Consider the following 15,080-nt stretch of genomic DNA (forward strand, 5'->3'; position numbering starts at 1 on the left):
TATAATATTGATCATATGAAATTACTTTTTTCTTTAGAATTATAAATTTATTTTATAGAACTAGTGGCCAGAAGCAAATTTTTCATATGTTTTAATTTAACTATAGATTCAATATTGCGATTCTACGTCAGAGAAGTGATTACCCAAAAACTGATAAAATAATTATCATTGTGATAATTAAGTAATGGAATATGGTTATCATTCAGGTACAGTCTTTTAAGCCAATAATTTATTAAATGTTGTTGTGAAACTTAGAACATTGAAAGGCCTTTTACAGTCTCTTCAGGAAAATGTTCAAGAGTATCAAGACCTTAATCAACACTATAATCTAAACAAATAGCTACACCATATTGACGTGGGAGATGAAGGTGAACGCTACTCTGTCTAAACAAAGTGAGTAGTCTCAGAAAAAAAAGATTTTTAGGAAAAGTACTCGCCTGGGATAATATTGAAATTTATTTTTTTTTAGCTTAGTGCATATGACCCCAATCACTCCAGAAGGTCCAAGGGTCTAATAAATTCAAATAAAACTGAGCTAAGAATTATTACACGGTTCTTGACAACAAAATTAGAACCACTTAGTGGATGCAGATTATGTAAAAGGAGAAAGAACTTCCCGAACGCCTACTTACTGTATAAAAGGTTGTCAGCAAAAGTCGTGTTATATGAATTTTCAGAAGAAGCGATACCATCTCAGAAACAATCACAACTACTAGCTTTATCAAAACCCTGGACTGTACAAGGTATGATGATCTGAGACTGACATCACAGATATAACTAGCTAACGCAAGTTATATAACTTAAGTTATAACTTGCGTTAGCTAGTTATATCTGTGCTGGCATCAATTCAGTAATGGCAGGAGAAACTTATAAGTCGCAGTGTAGTTGTTTCGCCCTTTTCTAATCTAATGGTAACGTCCACACCTTTATTGAAAGAGGTATCTCATTTCATAATACATCCAGGTCTAAAGAAGAAATAAATCTAAATTGGCAAATCTAACATACTGAATGACTGCTATCAGCGAACCTTAGCATGGGACTTTAGAGAATATCAACCACCTAAATCTATATTCTATATTGTCTCTGTTATAGAAGTTTCCTTGGTAAAGCATTTTTTTACCAAGTTCGTTCGCAGTTATTAAAATAAGAAAAATGCTGCTACCTACCACCTAAAACAACTAAAAATATATTTTTCGAATAAAACTTGATCATACTTCAATCTGATACTGGTTATCATGTCTGAAAATAGAAAAGAAATTTAATTTGATTTCTTTAATTGCACTCGAATCATTTTAAAATATTTTTTTCTTACTTGAGTTTGATCACTTCATATGACATCACATAATCCTATGTGATGATTCTATTATGTCTGAAAATAAGAAAATAATTATCGTCATCTTTGCTGCATTTCGTTACTCTGGTTAAGCATGAATTAAGTTTTCATATATAATCTGGTCTACTATATGATAATTACCATCCTCACTTGGCTTCAGTATGTTACGTAAAATAAGACAAATACTGTACTTATTTATTTCTTATTGGTGCCTCATTAAATGCTATTACTCCTTCCTAAATCATTTTAAAAATATATTTTTTCCTATATAGTTTGGGTTACTACTCCATGATTTTTATCAATCTGTGATGATAAGGTAATAAGCTGTAACAAGGAAAACTATTGTAAAATAGAAGGCTTGTTTGTAAAAATAAGGTGAATCAAGAATTCTATTTTTTTCTATTTTGAATTTACTTCAGTGGTCAATAATATATAAATCTATCAAAAACTCATATAGGAGACTGACAGCCAAAGTTCATAGAACTGAATCATATTTGCATTTTCTTCAAGTCGACGATGTTTATTTCTTATTTACCATACGTATTAATGAAGTAACTAAATATTCTCCAATGTTCGTCTTTTTGGCTGGTATTCATCCTCAAGTTTAAAACGTCGTAAATTTTATTGAATAATTAACGGTTGTAGTTTTAACAACTAATTAAGACTACTAATTGATTAGTCACACTAATGAGTTATTCATCAATAAAAATTATCTTAATTTATATTCCTTTCCTAAATAAGAACAGTTGTTTTTTAAACTAGAAAGATTTTTGAAAGAAAACCTTTTTTTGATATGTCAGCGATAAACGGTGTGTTAGTAAAGCACAGTTTTCACGTTGTCATTTGTCCACTGTTCTACAAACAAAATAGGTGATATGACCTTTGTTAATTTCTATTTAGTGTTATTGCTCTGTTACTGTCTAATTTTGAAAATTAATTTTCTTACGTGTTAAATGGAGCTTATTTCATTAAATAATCATTAGGATTTTCCATCTTGCTTTAACCTCAGATAGATAATTGTATCTTAAAATAAGAAAGATATTGATTGTTCAAATAATCTGCATTTTATTTCAATATCTGATCAAATTTTAACTGCATTTGTCCTATGGAATCAGATTTACCCCTTATGTTAAGCATCATTTTATTATGATCGTCCTAATTAAATTGGTCTTCAAGATGGGTTATCTTGTCTCTATTATCTTGATTATATTGAATTTACTAAATTTTAATCGTGTCTACTGCATTTTATTTCCCTAGTACCTGAATCATCTTAAAATTGTATTTTTCTTTTTCAACTCCCTATACGATCTTCCATAATGCTTGAATATAAAAGCTTGAACCAATGACCTTGAAAAATTGAAAAAAAAAATTGTAAAATATAAAACTTGTTTATAAAATTCAGTGAACGACGTATAAAAATATCTATGCATCTTTTTCATACTTTTTTACATAAGTAGCAAAAGCTTTTCCAATATTCCTTTTTTTTCTAGAATTCAAATGTTCGCATACTCTATTCTCTTCAACTTTAAAACGTCATAAATTTAATCGAATAATTAACGGTAAGTAACTCGACGACTAATTAATTAGTCACCCTAATGAGTTATCCATCAATAAAAATTATAATAAAATTTTATTACTAATAAAATCGTCGAAATGTCGCATAATTATCTGATCTTTTTCTATTCAGCCTTGGGGCTTTTAATAGAGTTTTTAATGCTTTTCTTCGCCTTTTTAATAAGTATACAAATGCAACACATTAGAAACGTTCGTTTTAAAGTTCAACAGCCTAACTATACTATTTCCACCAACAAATCACTTGTAATTACGACTGACATACGCACCATGTTTCTGTGTTAATTCGCCCATTTTTGTATACCTACTTATGCAGTCATTATATTATGATCATTTTTAAGACATAGGAGGTACAACTGTAACTTAGAGGCACGATACTAGGCAACAATAGGCCCATTGTATCAATGATTTAAATGTAAATTATGACCCATTGTTTTTTCTTTTAGGTAAATGAAACTTGATACATTATGTTTCACTTTGTGGATCGTAAATTTGACTTGTTGGTTATGATTTATGGGCTCTCGGATTGCGTTACTTGACGAGACGAAAAACTTTGAAATTTAAAATCTAAAAAAATAGAGTCTATATTTATTAGGAAGCATGAAGCTAGTTAAAATACTTAATCAGATTTTTAATTACTTTAAGAAGGTTTTACCTCAAAGTAAGTACTATGGAATACTATGAATGGAATTGATGGTTCTTATCAAAGAAGTTTCAAAAAAGTGTGACCAGACGGAGAATTTTTTAACTAATTTTTCAAATTTTTCTTCAGTCTTTTGATACGAGGATATTGAAGAGTAAATAGAAAACCTATTCACTAATATCTTTAAGTACGTAGAATAATTTCAGTAGGTTTCAAGCCAGAGACGTCAACTTTCACTATGAAAGCCGACAACTTAATCAACTATTGCTGATCTCCATAATGAGTTCGTATAACAAATCATAAATTTAGATTTTTAGGAAAATATATGATACATTTAAAAAGCAACTCTTTATAATATATCCTAAAATTATTTCATACTATTTCCTTGAATCGTCTTTACATCATGAAAAATAGAACTATATTCCCAGAATTCGTACCATAAAAGCTTTAAAGTTGTTGCAAAAAATTATTAGGTCGATTTTTGTCGACTTTGATATTATTTTACCGTCACTAAGGTTGACGAGACCAATTGGAAAATTTACGTAAGAAAATAACTTACGTTTTATTGAACTGGGACCTAAAAATTTCAATAGATTCCAAGTCAGAGATGTCAATTGCTAATATGAAAACCAACAACTTGATCAATTTTCATTGATCTTTATCAGAAGTCAATACACGTGTTGAATTATCGATGTTAATTTTTGCAAAATATGCGACTAATTCAATTCAATTCAATTCAACCGATGGAAATTTTGATGAAACTGATAAATTACATTAATGCAGAGTGATCAGTTCAAATAAGTGTAAAAAGTAATTGAAAAAAAATACGTGTTAAAGTGATTTTAGAGCAGGTACGGTTTGGTTTTAGAGACAGATTTATATTATATCTTGCATCTCATCAAACTCTTTCAATATAAGCAGTCATTTACACTTTACCCTAAATTGGAGTTTGCATCAGAAATTAGAATGTCTTACTCTGAGTACTGTAGAAACGATTGATTCATACTTTGATCATCGTTCATCTTATCATTTACAAACTACTTTCCTGCTTCCTTCAGTTCTAATTGTTACGTTTAATAAACATAATAAACGTAGTTTCTGTCAATTCTTCTCAATTCTAACCTATATTAACAGAAGTGAGTATATTTGCTGGATCGTAGATGAATAGCCTAACAAAGGCAGAAATATATGGTCTTAATTTTTTATTCAAATGGTTTACATTATTAGGGCAAAGCATCATAGTACTCCAAGCTGAAATACATTCAATGCGATTTTTTGAGAAAAATTTAAAAAGATTCAGAATCAATAAATATTGAAATGATCTTAATTCAATTAAGTATCTATAAAAGCTCTTGCTAGCCTAAAAATGATCTCAAGGTAGGTATTCAATTACTTGCAAAATCTTTTAGCTTTAACTAATAAAAGCAAAGAAAAGTAAGCTATTGTAAGAATGCAAAGAGAACTTGGTGCAAAAAGGAACGGAAATACAGACCCTCTAGTATAATGCAGGTTCTAATTTGTAGGCACTGGATCTGTAATATATATGTTATATTGGATCTTCCCATGCACGTGGGCGACCTTTCTCCTGGAAACCGCTAAATCAGCATCTTTAAATCGGATCACACCATATTATGGAATCTACGAGATAAAGACGAGTTCTCATGCAGTCAGCAGTTAGATTTAGTATAAATAGATTTAAGATTTATTGTAAAACACTGATTAATTATAAGCAGAAACTATGCCAGTTTAAATTTTGATATTTAATAAATAGATTTTTTTTAAGTGGTTCTTGAGTTGTGCGAGATAACAATTTTCGGAAGTCGGTAGGATCTGTCAACGCTATTAGAACAGGAGAATTTCCACTAGTAGCGGCGGATTCCATCCCTTAACAGAAGAACCTGCCAAGAGAAGTCTAACTGGGACGTCTTCAAGAAGAACAAAAGCATTTTAACCACCTGGCAGTCGAACGAGAACAAGGCTCTCATGGAGTATTATTTTTTGTAAGTAAAGAATCGCCTCGTTTATATTATTGGTTTTTTTTTATTGATTTTAAACATTATTATTTTTTTTTCGAAACTGTTTGATTTTTCAAAAATATTTGTCCTTGAACCTATTCCCTGAAAGAAAATAAAATTTATTAGATACTTAATTTTAACCAATTTTTCCTTAACGTACTCAAGTAATTGAATTATTATATTTTCTTTTGCATTTTAAGTAAATTTAACAAAATGGCCAAACAAGGCTTATAAGCTCTCTGAAATATTTTCAATTGTATTCGAGTTTGAGGGTGATCAAATTTTTTTAAGCAATTTTATCAATGCGTGCGATTGCACATACGATATGGCAAGCGCACAACAAAAAGTATTTTTAATAATTCATATTAAAAATAAACCTAGAGGTAGCGCAGCGCAATTAATTAGTTCACGTAACCCCATGTCATATATTAAAATTAAACAACTCTTGAATTTACATTTTGGTGACTCAAGAGACTTGTCTTCACTTATACAAGACAGACCTGCAACGCCTTAAGCAACTACCGGGCGACTCGCCACTTAATTTCTTTAACCGTTTACAAGTTTTGAACGCAAAAATGCATTAGTGCATTCAAAAATCACCTTTAATAACAACTAAAGAACAAAAATTAGCACAAACCACATTAATTGAGACTATGGCTCTAAATACCTTGTTAACGGGTCTGGAACACCGTCTAGAACAACTCATTCGAGCTAGCAACCCTTCCACACTTTTAGAAGGCCAATCCAGAATTCGTAGAAAGCTTCAGCTTTCATATTTTGAGAATCAGAAAACTTCGAAACCCCCTATGCAGAGGCCAACAACTCAACCAATGATGCCAAGGCAAACCCAATTGCCTAAATATGGAATTTGTGGTCGTATTGGTCATATTACCAATCAATGTCGTTTTAACTCGCCTTCTTATGGTGACCCACAGGCATTTCAACGTCATAACCCGAACCCACCAAATTTCCGTCATCAACCACAACAAGGTGTAAATGGAAATAGTTTTTTGCAACACAATGGAGAACCAACAATGGAAACCAGAACAGGAATTTTGGAAATGCTAATCCAAATCAGGTCCAAAATCATCCTTCTTTTATTCAAAACAAACCCAGTATTCCAGCCGCAGCAGAGGACACCATGTGCACTATGAACAACCCTAGGAGGAATACGACCCGAATTACTCTTAACGATTACTATAATTATTCTCTTGATGTTCCTATTCATACTAATGACTATCAGGATTTTCTCACGCTACCAACTACCAGCCAACCCCCAGAAAGCAATACCCAGACCCAGTAGCCGAACTTCAGTCGCAGATACAGACCCTAAATCTGGACAACATGGACCCAAACCTAAACTTCCCGGAACAACATTTCATTTAAAATCCTTACTTACTGTAAATTCTAAAAACTTTTACTATATTAAGGATGCATCAAATAGATTTAAATTACTCATTGACAATACTGCACCAGTGGCAGGCATTTCAATTTTTAAAGAAAAAACGGCTCAAAGATTCCCTGAAAACCTTTTTATCCAAGGTATTATGGATCAAAAATTAACAATTCAAGAATCTACGCTTGTTTCCTTTGGCCCTGGAGAGCTGCATAAGGTGTATATTTACGACCTAGATATTGATTTTGATGGAATACTAGGATTAGACTTTCTTGAACGTTATGAATGCGTAATAGATTTAAATGCAAAACAGCTAATAACGAACTCTAAAACTATTCCCCTGCATAAAGTTGAAAACATAAAATCAAGTGCAGAAAATTCTCAGCAAAAGACAGCACCTGTAAATTTAATTTTAATTGAACCGCGAACAGATTAATTATAGGCAGAAACTATGCCAGTTTAAATTTTGATATTTAATAAATAGATTTTTTTTAAGTGGTTCTTGAGTTGTGTGAGATAACATATATATATCCAAGTCCTCAGAAAATTAACAAAATAGCCTTTCATAAAAATGTTCGAAATTCTCGTGCTATCAAGTACTATATAGTGCTATTTTAATTTATAAAGTTTGTCAGTTTTATAAAGACTATTTATTGAAAGCTATAAGAAGATGCTGATTGTAAACGCAAGGATTATATTCAGATTTAGCATGTATACTTAATTTGCCGCTCCTAAGTTTTGCTGATGATATGACAATTTTTGCCACTCAAAAAACTGGCGGGAGTTAAGTGGAGGAGACCTGGAGTTTATAAAAATATGTTTAAACAACAATAATGTGAATAACACTAAATATATTTTACTTCAATCTTACAAATCAAAATTATGATTACCAGATATTATAAAATTGGGCGACAGCAAAATTTCTAGAACTCAATTGTATTTATTTAAATGTGTTTTTTTTTAGTAATTTATTAGAAGCCCATCGAACTCAATAATGGTGAATTTTATTTAGATTTTATTTAGATCACCTACCTTTTTTAATGCAGTCTTCAAGAAATGCATAAGAACTAAACTGCCACCAGATATCACAATATGAACATCACCTGGAAAGGACAAATATATGGAAGAATAGCGACAATCCTGTACCTGCAGTTTACTAGCAGTCTCTGAAGTTTCAACAGAATTATCTCTCAAAATACACTAATAGAGAATAAAGTTTAATGTCCGATATTCCATTGAAAACAAAACAGACCGATCACTTTAAAAATTAAATATTCATTTATAGCCAAACTAATAAAGTCCCAAGCAAACAAATCTTTCGAAGATGTTACATTTACTTACACTGGATCAATTCATACCTACGTAGCTAAAAGAACCCGAAGAGCTTCAAGGGAGGAGAGGAGAGTTGACTAATTGGGCACATAACCTTCAATGAGTTAGTAAGGTATCTTTGTGTTCACATAGATAGTCGGTTAAAATGGGATGTTCAGACTAAACCTGTAACAAATAAAATTAGCGGGTTTATAACTAAATTTAAGGACTTAAAATTATTTAGAAAGGACTTGCTGAAGTTCACTTAACATATGGTTTGATTGGATAAAGAGGATTATGTGAATCACATTTGAGAACTTAGGCCACGATTCGAAAATGGATAATTAAAGTTATATAAGATAAAAATAAATTAAACTTAACTGATCGTTAATTTTTTACGGGTCAACTGTTGGATTTGCGTCAACTGTACTTTTTCAAAATACTAAAAAAGTTAAAAAAAAAAGGTGAGAAAAAAAAGAGGTGCATAATCGACTATGGTGTTAAAATCACATAGGCAACGTTTGCTATTATATTATTCTACAAGATTGTTTATGTTGTCTGATCAGATAAAAGAAATCGTTAGTATAAAAAAAATTTAAAAAGGAGGTACAAGTATCGATCCTAAGTCAAGATATACTTGGTAGTAAATGCAATAGCATCAATATTTTATTCTGTGTTAATTTTTTTTAATTATGTTCCTCCACAAGCACTTGTGAAAATGCTTTAAGGCTATTTTATGGCATTTATTTTATCCAAGTTGTCTGTTTAGTAATAATATGTCTTTTTATGTATAATTTTTAAAATAAACGTGTTTTATTCATTTAGTTAAATAAGAATATTGTTTAGAATTTCACCCTTATTAAAAGAAGATCTAAGAAATGTACTAAAAATATAGTTAATCAACATGCTGATAGTAAAACAGGATTGGATATTATAGTTATTATTTGTTGCAAAAAAGAATATTAACTTTTCCGAACTTTTTATGTTTTTTTTGAATCTAAATTTAATACTAAGACTTCGAAATATTAAAGTTCAGTTTTTCGAATGACCTTACGAGAACCAGAAAGCAGAGAATAAGAAAAAGCTGGTGGCAGTAGGCGCATGTAAAGGAATTTCTCATCCAACATTTTTTTAACGCTTCTTAATAATTATTAAAATTTTCTATATTTTGAGGCCTATAAGAGCTATAACCTTTTACTTACTAGGTCTTATTAGGAACATCATCAGAGTTTTTCAAAAGTAAACTTTAGCCTTTCAATCATCACACTCATATTTGTACTTTTTCTTATTTGTTAACATACCTATATGGAGATTTCGTTAAGAACAATGAAGCTTTTTGTTTGATCTTACTCTATAGATCACAAAAATGCTTAAATTTTAGCAAGAAGAATTCCAGAACTTAAAATTTTTGAAACCGTTTTTGAAAAGGCATCTTTTAATTTAAGAAATTTTTAGAACTAAAATTCTGTTGAATTAAGATTTAATAACTTTAACATATTCTAAATCAGCGACGAAAAGTTTCTCTGTGAAAGTCAATAAGGAGTCAACTCATTTTTACTTTCTTGATTCAGTCATAGCTAAATCCTGTATAAACAAGTTTAATTTAAATAGTTTGAAATACTCTGTAAAGGAAAAATATCCAGAATATTTCATCTATTTTTTAAGATATCAGCCCAAATAATATGTCGGTGATAATTTTCTCACCAGTCGAGTATTAATGATCAAAAATTTATACGACTATCAAGGATATAATATTTTATGACAATTGTCAGCGATAAATAAAAACTGGTCCAAAACCTTACCTGCCCCAACTAATTTATATAGTTTTAATTATTCGAAGGGGACGACTTTGGAAGTCATCTTGAGTGTGTTTATATCGAATGTTTTACTTAGAAACGCATAAGCATAAAAAAATATATTTTTTTAAGAATTCGTTAAAAAGACGAGCAATTTAGATTTTCATTTAATTATTTATAATATAAGATTCCCAAATTCTTGGTAATCCAAGCATAGCAATAAAAAAAAAATCCTTGGAATATATAATAAGTCATAAATCGTGGGTCTTAACAAATGTCCATTACAGTGATCAATCATATAATCAAGTGATCTACAGAAATATTTTAGATAAGCTTACAAGCTTCTACTAAACTACCAAAATCTTCAATTAGGATTTAAAAAATCATCCGTAAATTATGGTAAGAGACGTTAAAACGTATCCAGCTCCTCCACTCTTCGTTCCAATATTTTAAATCAATTCCTATACACTTTTCAAATAGGAAAAAATCAAAGATTAGTAAGTAACAACCTAGGTAAGTCAGAATATTCATAAAGAGCGACAATCTGCGGCATAAAAATAGTCTCGACATTGTTATGATCAACTGTATATTTTGCATTGTCTGGTTATAAGCAGTTTTAAGTGTGTGACTCAAATCAAATGAAAAGATATTAAAATTAACAACAATAATAATTAGTTAATGCTATACATTACACATAGAAAGCTCCTATTATTTATCATCAGAACTCCGAAATTTTGCATCTTGACTGCTTTAAATCTAATAACTTGTTTTCCAACTATTAATTTTGGTGGAAAAATGCTCAATAAATGCTATGCTTAAAGACTTAAATAATTAATATTTATTGGTAGGCCTTTTTTTGCACTCTTAGAAAAACTTTCGCTAGCAATTCTTATGAGCTCTTGATTTATGCGTAATAATTTGGCTTCAGTAGCTGTCCAAAGACTTATGAGTTGCTTAAAATAATTTAAAGGTAGGAAAAAAATAAGCCAATGTATAATAATGGATAAAATAATTGAATAATTTCTAAATACTTGAACCTAGTTGAGTCTTAAGAAGCCTGGGTATCAGCATATCTAAGATGGCATCAGTTGCTATGAAAAAACGACAACAGATAAAAAGAGATTAAGATTTGACCTTCTAGTCTAAATTATGAAGGAAATCTAACTCACTGAGTCTAAACGATCACTCAGTCAGTGTCAACAATTACTTTTGTTGCATTTTTAACAAACTAGTTTACTCATCATAGAGTTAAAAGCACTTTGTGAGACTTTTCATAAAGGCTTTTTAGAATTGATCTAAGATTGATCCACTATGGACTATGAACGCAAACGTTTCACAAAATAAATATCTATAGACCTAGAATACTATAAGCAAGAAGTATATTGGGCTCTAGATAAACGATTGCTATAATACCAGAATACGAGACAGATCAAGACCAATCTTACTTCTGACAAGAGTCGACGAGGGAATATTACATTGTGAACTTAGCATTTACTTACCCTTTGATAGCAGGCCAATAGTTGCAGGAAACATTTTGCATTATTGGAACTTACAAGAAATCTTAATCTATAACAGTTGTTGATACATCAAACATCCAATTAGTTTGTAGAATATGTGCGAATTATTCTAGCGATATTTAAATTATTTCTATTAAACAGCAAAGAGCCTGATTTAGGAACAAAATAAGCAAAAAAATTGTTATTTTAACATAATTTTAAAAGTTTTACCGAAATTGTCAGAAGAAACATATTTCAATTAGTGAAATGAGTATTTTTCAACTAGATCATCATGTTCACAAAATACCAAGGCTATAGGTAAGAATCTTTGAAGCTTTAGGGGAAAAATAGAAAACAGTTGAATGACCTAAATGATAATAAAAATTCCATAACTCGTAAGGGTATTTGTAATTAAAGAGATTGTTAAGACTTATTACTTTAGGTATATACCGAAAGCTACGTAATTACTAAATATACAAAGAGCAATGAAATGTTAATTTTTCTATCCTAGGATAATAAACCGGAAGGTAAATTAAGTTGAAAAAGCTCTTTCCTGAGATAATAATTACAAGAAACGATGGTACGACCAACTTAGGATAAGTTAAGAAAGTTAATAATTTATAGGTTAAAGTTTATTTTACTAGAACTGCTTTCAAGCTTTTAATCTTTTTACTGTGACATAAACTTCAACATTAGAAATTAATTATTCTTCTGGTTATAGAAAATCTAAAGACAATTTGTCTAACCATACTCAGCGTAAGGAGTAAGTTTCAAGTAAGATACAAAAACATGATAAAGTAAATAACTAGATCTGGAATACGATAGGTATAAAGTATGTAGAGATGTAGTTACGTCAACGCTATTATACTAGAATATGAGACAGGTCAAAATCAATTATTTTCTGCTAATTTTCTGCAGAATCAAAAAAAGACTTGTGATAATACATTGGGATCACTTACAGGTTATTTCTCATATAGAAGAAAAACACCTACCGACAACATATATTTTACAATATTGGAACTTTAATGATCTAGGACAAGTTTTGTCGGTATTACGCTAAATGGTCAATGATTGAAACAAATTAAGGAACATATTTCAGATGCTATTTGGGTTAACTCAATGACAAACCCATATAAAGTCTTAAAAACAGAGCACCATCATCATCATCATCCTCAACATCATCAGTTTTAAACATTTTAATAATTATTTATAGGTGGAGATAAGGTGGAACTAAGTGGGCACACAAACTTAAGTGACCACCATCATCACTTCTTCGTCTTCTTCCGTTTCGTCTACGTACAATCTGCGGTAATAAAATTGATGGTGGAACATTTTATGCGCATTTAAAAATCGAGCCGCTAAAGACGAAAACCGTGTCCCGCGCTCGTCGTTTTGCTTATTTCGGGGCCACTATATGTTATTCTTCTTCATTTTTATCGTCTATTGCTTCAAGAAGTTTGACCTTGCGAAAAACCGCCTGCATTTAAAAGAGTCGGTATGTTCAAAGCGATACGTTTATTTCTTCACATTTGGATCGAGTTGCATTGTTTTCTTAGTCATTTAAGTTTATCATCGAGACATCCTTTAGACTACTTAACTGCCATATTGCCAATCCAACCTATGTAAGAAATTTGCAATAATAATATTTAAAAATATTCAATTTGCAAAGTAGTGGATTCAACAAGGATGATCTAGGAAGATATTGAATAAATAACTTTTATCGGTAATAATTGAAGATTGGGAAGAAATCCTGAATTGCCTCTGGATAAAAACGTTGCTTTAAAGGAATTATATTATTTAATGTAAAACAGATCATAGATGGAATATAAGTAGAAAGAAGTATTACTGAGAAGCCTTTGTTTACCTAAAAATCTTAAACACAGAAGGTTAATAAACAGTTGACAAGAATAAAAAGTTGCTAAAAAAACTCAAAGATTAATTAGTAAAAAAATATATGTCAAACCAATATACAAATATATACGTAGTTCAAAATAAGTCCAAAAAGGTCAATTAACAGTAAAACATTAAAAAGAACAGGAATAAACTAATGCATAACAATAATAAAAATTCATAGACAACACACATGAAAATCAATAAGATGTATTCAAGGAATCATGACCAGAACAACCAGAAGATAAAGACAAGTTGAAGAGAAAGTGTGAAAGTGGGTAAAAATAATTGAAGAATTTCTAAGAAGGTGAACAGCATTACAATGGCATTCATAAAAAGGACTGCAAATAACAGCAAGATATTAAAAATAGCGAAGGAAATAAAGTGAAAAATACGTGTAACAATTAACATTAAAAGCCATATAAGCTATTAGATGTAATTGTAAACAAACTCTTAAAAAGAAGAAGCTGATTTGAGAAATGAAAGAAAAAGTTTAAAAAAGTAAGAAAAGAAAAATAATAAGGTAAAAAAGAATAGAATGAAAGTAAATAAATATCTGGGAATCTTTTTCATCTACCTAAATTTGGTAGGCATAATGTTTAAAATGGTAAAAAATAAAAATACATATAAAAGATAAAAAGGATGGGTACATGTGGTACTAGAGTCATTGTCAATTACTAAATTATAGATATCTCTAGAATGATTCGGGCACATTCTACAAATAATAACTATATTCTTAAAATTAACAACTGTCATATATTATTAAAATTCTCTGCAGGTTCCACTAATACAAAATGCATCCTGTAACTGTCGAACTGCTATAAAAAGGCAGATAAATGTTAAGGTCACAATGTAATATTCCCTCGTCGACTCATTTCATATGATAGCATTAGATTACCTACAATTCAACTTACCTTATGCTTATGATGGTGCTCTAGGTATAGCTATTTAATTTGTAAAGCATTTTCCTTAAAGCATCAAGATTTCCAACGTGCCAAACATACTTATAGTAAATAAATTTCTAGCTAAAACTGATTTACTCAACTTACAATAATCAAGATAGGACAAGAAAATACCATTTAATTATTTATCATCTGGCTCATTACCATAGGATGGTATGAATCCAAGGTCATAAGGATGTAGCTCTTTCCTAGTTTAACGACTGTGTAGCCTTTTATATATACTTGATGTAATAATTCCAAATCTAAATAATACCTATGCGTAACTGTTTAGAGATTTCCTTTATTATTCACACTGGAAGAACTAATCTTAATCTTTTCATGTCAATTGTAGTTTTTTTTCATAGCAATTGATGTCATCTTGTAAACTCTATACCATAGTTATCAGATTTTAGGTAGATACCCAGGCTTCTCAAGCCTTAATTAGTATCAAGTACTTAGGAATTCTTTAATCATTTTGTCACTACGATAATGCATCATAATGCATTTTTTTTTTTGAAAAAAAGAAGCAAAGAAGAGAAAATTTTATTATACTGAAACCAGATAGAATTGAGAAGTATTGACAGAATATCTACCTAAAGAGGGCGAACAGAAAGAGCGTAAAATTAAAATTAAAACATTTAAGAATTAAGGCAATTCAAACATAGTAAGGCATATTTCATTTTCATA

General features: G+C 30.1%; 1 long non-coding RNA gene across 2 annotated transcripts in view; it reads left to right on the forward strand.

Annotated features, from left to right (window-relative positions):
- Positions 1 to 220: 220 nt before the first annotated feature.
- The window catches only part of LOC126740484 (uncharacterized), a 52,114-nt gene continuing 37,254 nt past the window's right edge, over positions 221 to 15,080 (forward strand). For both annotated transcript variants that reach the window (XR_007661919.1, XR_007661920.1), the window contains exons 1-3: positions 221 to 393; positions 470 to 743; positions 5,332 to 5,548. This is a non-coding gene — a long non-coding RNA (uncharacterized LOC126740484). The remainder of the gene's footprint in view (positions 394 to 469; positions 744 to 5,331; positions 5,549 to 15,080) is intronic.

This window comes from Anthonomus grandis, chromosome 9, assembly GCF_022605725.1.
Source record: "Anthonomus grandis grandis chromosome 9, icAntGran1.3, whole genome shotgun sequence".
NCBI lineage: Eukaryota > Metazoa > Arthropoda > Insecta > Coleoptera > Curculionidae > Anthonomus > Anthonomus grandis.